We start from the raw sequence: 5642 nt of genomic DNA, 5'->3' as shown, positions 1-5642 counted from the left end.
CTCCTGTCTGTGCAAAGTACTTGAGAGGATAATACTGAACAGGCTTATGTATCGCATAAATGCTAAGTTATCCCCCAGACTGTATGGATTTCTCCCAAGGCAGTCAGCACTGTTTTGCAGAATACTTAACAAACACAAACCCAGGCATGCAAACCGTATTTCTTGATCTTAAATCTGCCTTTGATATTGTCAAACAGAGAATAATTCTTGAGCACTAGCTACTTTTGGTATTCAGGGAAAACTGTTAACATGGATTCACCATGTATCTATCGAATCGGTCGGCTCAGGTACTCTACAGGGGCATTAAGAGTACTCATACAAAAGTATTTGAACTCGGCACACCTCAGGGAGGTGTACTTAGCCCCATGCTATTTACATCTTAATGCATAGATTACTGGCGATATACCACTTGAGGGAAACGACTCCATTATTTGCTATGCCGATGATATTTGCATTAGATTATAGATATACTCTCAATGCAAGAGATTCTAGATATACTCTCAGCAAGGGCTATTGAGTGTGGCTTGATAATCTCGACTGAAAAAACCAAGGCTCTTAACCCAAAGACAATCCCTCTGCCAAGGTTTCATATAAATGACATTGAGCTAGATCTCTGTCATCAATACAATACCTTGGGGTGATTGTCAATGATGCAGAGTTCATCAGAAACCTGAAGAAAAGGCTGTGGGAGCGGCTGAAGCCACTTAGGACACTTGTTGGCAAAGACCATGGTATCAATGTCAATATTGCAAGACTCTTTTACTTGTCATACATACGGTCAGTCATAGATTATCATGCATTGCACCTAGTGTTATACAAGGAATCAGAGTTGACTAGTTTAGAACATATACAAAATGAAGCCATGAGGATCATTCTTGGTGCCCCTAGAACAACAAGAATTGTGAATATGAGAACCGAACTAAACTTACCCTCTGTTTACGAAAGAATATTATATATAAATACCACATTTGGAGTCAAATCAATTAGAGAACCCCTCCATTGTACAGAGTTCCAAAGACAACTAAAACACAGAATAGAGGAGCTACCTTTGCATGACAACACCGATTCTTACTCAAATCCATGTGATACAAGTAACATGTAAACAATTAGCTCAGCTGAACATACCCATAACTAGACCCTACATGGACGTTCTGTACCCCCGTGGAAAATGTCGGACCTAAGTATATATTATACGACTGCTCCCAAAAAAGACAGTGTCCCCCCTGCTATACTAAGCAGTATGCACTTGCAATTATAAATGAGCATCTTGAAACTCTATCCAATGCATATGAATGCTACACTGACGGTCCTTGCAGTCTGGGAGTAGAGCAGGATGTGCTTTTGTTGCATATAAAACAATATCTTGAAGCACCAGGATTGTAGGAGGGTTCATGACTGGGCTAGCACTACGCAAACTGAGTTGGCAGGAATACTCATGGCCACCGAATTTCTATTGAATCAAGGCTCGGGGTAATATACTGTGATTCACAGAGTGCTCTCCAGGCTCTGAACACTCTTTACAAGACGCAGGAAATATCGCAAATGACATCAGGATAAACGTGTATCGTGCAAAAGAACGAGGCCATGATATACGTTTTGTGTGGATTCCATCGCATGTTGGAATCCCCAGGCATGATCATGCTGATCACCTGGCAAAGTCAGCATGTGACAAGCAAAGTGTGGATATAGATCTTGGGGTACCTATTTCCAGGATTTTATACAATATTAAAGCTTCCTTTAAAGAGGACTTGACTGAGTTAATTAATTCTCAACGCCCTGAAAGCTGTAGCATAAAGCATTATGACCGGTTTAGACAAGATTCATTCACCTATGGTTTATATAAAACAAGAACAAGACAGTGTGTATTGTAACCGCAAGAATCAGGCTTGGATATAGATTGTATTGGCACTCAGTACAGTTTGTAATGTCGAAGAAACTAAGTGTAAACTGTGTAATGAAGAATATAAGCGAACGCTTGTACATTATATCTCAGAGTGCCATGTGTTACAGCCTTTCAGGCCACCTAGCTTGAGGTATGGAGAACTATGTAACTATTTCATATCCTCTGATGTCTTAGAAGATATACTTATATTATATCCTAAATTTGGAATGTAGCATCACATGACTGCATATCAAATGTAGCAATGCCTTTCCACGCCCAAGCTGTACGCCGGCGTGGCAGATGAGTAGATAAACGACTGTAATTGTTCCTTTCTGTAATTGATATAGTACTTATCATAATAATGTTATAGCCTAAAATTGAAATGTAATACCATTATATGTTATAACCATGCATCAAATGTACCACAGCTTGCCCACGCCTGTGCAGTTAGCCAGGGTGGCAATAAAGGACTAAACTAAACTAATGAATCGTTTGTGTTTGATGAAATCTATAAGAAAAATAATATTTGGTGTTACTGATAATTATGATAATACAGATGGTGATGATGACAATAATCATAATGATGATAAAAAAAAATAACAGTAATGTTGATAATGATGATAATAATAAAAATAGGGATAATGATTATGAGAATGATATCAATAATAATGATAACAATAATGATAATAATAATGATAATAACAATGATAATGATAATAATAATAATAACTATAATAGTAATGATAATAACAATAATAATAACAATGATAATGATGATGAGAGTTAAAATAATGATAGCAGTGGAAATAATGATAATAATAATAATAATAATAATAATAATTATTATTATTATTATTATCATCATTATTATTATTATTATGAAAATAATATTAATAATAATAATAAAAAATAATAGTAATGATAATAATAATAACTATAAAAATAATGATGATAATATTAACAAAAATATTGATAATAACAATAACAATAATACGATATTAATAACAAAGATAATGAAAATAATAACATGAGTAATAAGAAGATGATGATACTTGCGATACCGCTAATAGTCATGGCAATACAGGACAGTTAAAGTAACAACAGTATTAATAATATTATCAATAACTATAGCGACAATAACATTGAATAGTGCATCTTACAGTTGCAATGATATTTCTTCGAAACTTTGTATAATTTTTTACTCAGTAGAAGTTTTCGTACTACGTTCTGCTACACGTAAAAATAATAATGATAACAACACTAATAAAAGAAAGACATGTAATCGTTTTTCAATTTATTTATAGGATACGCAACAAATTCAATTTAAAGTCGGGGTAACTGGTCTCTCGTTTACTTTTTTTCTTTCTTTTTTTTTACGATTAAAAAAAATACATATACATTTCACTCGCATTTTCTGACTTCTTTGTCATCATCAAGTTTTTCTCTTTCTGGTGTTCCTCTTTGTCTTGACTCTCGGCGGATATGACCTCCGGGACCTCTGACTCATTAGGAATCTCTCTTGCAATTCTGTTTTCGGTGATGTCGATGTCCCAGGGTCGGGCGAGTGACACTGGGAAGTAACGGGGAGAAAGGGAGAAAGGGAGAGAGGGAGAGAGAGAGTAAGAGAGAGAGAGAGAGAGAGAGAGAGAGAGAGAGAGAGAGAGAGAGAGAGAGAGAGAGACGAGAGAGAGAGAAGAGAGAGAGAGAAAGAGAGAGAGCACTTAAATCGTAAATGCAGATCTACCAATAGTACAATGGATCAGCTTCGCCAGATACCCATTTTGATTTTTCTTTTTCAATTATTTTCTTCATCGTTTAATTATATTTCATTGTTCGTTCACCCATCCCCTTGTGCGTTGCCCTTTGGTGCCACGCAGCGTTCAAAACAGCGGAGTCGCTAGGATTTCTACTGCGTGTGTTGCCTGTGGGAGAGCTTGTTATTTTCTGACGTTATGTCGAGGGGTACTTGTTGCTTTACGGGCATCGGTTCAGAAGAGATTGGGAGAGAAAAAGATCAAGAGAGAGGGGGGGGAGGACTGAAGGTTAAAAAGAAGAAGAAAACGTTTAGCTGTACTTCCTGGGGAAAAAACTTATTGCCATTTTTGAGGAAGTGCCAATTACCATGGCTCATCAGTTAATCCTGCTATTAAAAATTCAATCAGTTCCCTCTTCCTTTCAATTTTTTTTTCTTCTATTTTTCTTGTTTTTCTTGTTATTCACTCCACGCACCTTTCGTTAGCGCGCGTTCCTCATCGTCCACTCAGTTCTCAGAAACGATCTCTCTCTCTCATATTCTCCCATCAGATTTTTGGTTTATTATTAGGCTTCGAAATGTTTCCCTGTCGCTTTGTTATTACGTTGTGTAAGACAGTATCTGCTGTATTAGTGTTATGATATGACATGTAATGTAATAGAAGCCGCTTATTGAGACAGAGAGCAGGCGAAAGAAATATGTCTTTGATCACCGTGGTGTGACTGCGTGTCTTGTAATTTTTGGGTGATGATGTCGCGACTTCATGGATTTTTGAATTCGAGGCTAATTGTTCCGGAGAGACAGATGCGGCTCTGGATCTCATTTTCCGCTCTTTAATCTCCGTCTCCGATCCCGTTACATGCGATTCGTTCTTTTGCAAGTCATTTGAGCATCAAGTGCCAAAATCACACTTTTTAACTAGAAGAATAAGGGGAAAGGAAAAAAAAGGAAATCGTTATTAAAAAAAAAAAAAAAAAGAAAGAGAGAAAAAATATATACCAAGAATTATCAGTGAGTTCGCTTAAGCGGTTTCGCAAACCGCACGCACAGCAAATGGCGCGCAAGGGAAACCTCTCGTTATCATCCAAACTTACTCTGTTGGAGCGAGAAGGTTAACGATTCAAGATGACTTTCCGGATTGGAATCAACCGCAGCCGGGCAACGCTTGGGTGGCCACTTGTTTACTCGCGGGAGATTGAAAAGAATTCGCGTGCAGTCGGGTCGGTTCGGCTGCGAGCTTCGTTTCATGTCGGGCGCGTTGGACGGCACTCCGACTCGCGCTGGTTACGGACCTCGCTTTTGATAATGCGAGTGCGTGGGAAGCATGAGCGGTCCAGTGGCGTCCATAAGAATCTATATCTCCCGCCTTTTATTTTTTATATTTTTTTTATTATCATTATTATTATCTATTTATTCTTTCTTTATTTACTTATTTGCTTAATCGAAAACGTACAGCTTACAGCATCACAATGATATAATAATCAAAATCTATTAACTCATAAAAAATGAACGTTTTATTAGCGAAATTTATACCCATGGAATCATCAGGAAGAAACGACTGACACCTATCTTTCATTTAATGCAGTTTTAGAAGGAAAAATGTGTCTAAATTTTCCCTCAGCATGGCCAGTCGAAAAACCCTAGAAAGTATTTTCCATTTTTTAAAATCATAGAATTCACTCGGCATTTACCACAGTTATCGCGGTCTCTTAGAAATTGTTTGGCGAAGCATATTCCTCCACAAAATTGCAAATAATATAATGATAATAATAATAATAATAATAATAATAATATATAATAATAATAATAATAATAATAATAACAATAATAATAACAATAATAATAATAATAATAATATAATAATAATAATAATAATAAAACTAATAATAATAATTAATAATAAATAATAATAATAATATCAATAGTAATAACATGATAATAATAATAATAATAATAATAATATAATAATAATAATAATATAATAATAATATAAAAATAATAATAATA

The sequence above is a fragment of the Penaeus monodon genome, chromosome 9 (assembly GCF_015228065.2).
Source record: "Penaeus monodon isolate SGIC_2016 chromosome 9, NSTDA_Pmon_1, whole genome shotgun sequence".
NCBI lineage: Eukaryota > Metazoa > Arthropoda > Malacostraca > Decapoda > Penaeidae > Penaeus > Penaeus monodon.
The sequence above is the reverse complement of the archived record's forward strand: the minus strand, read 5'-3'. Positions refer to the sequence as shown.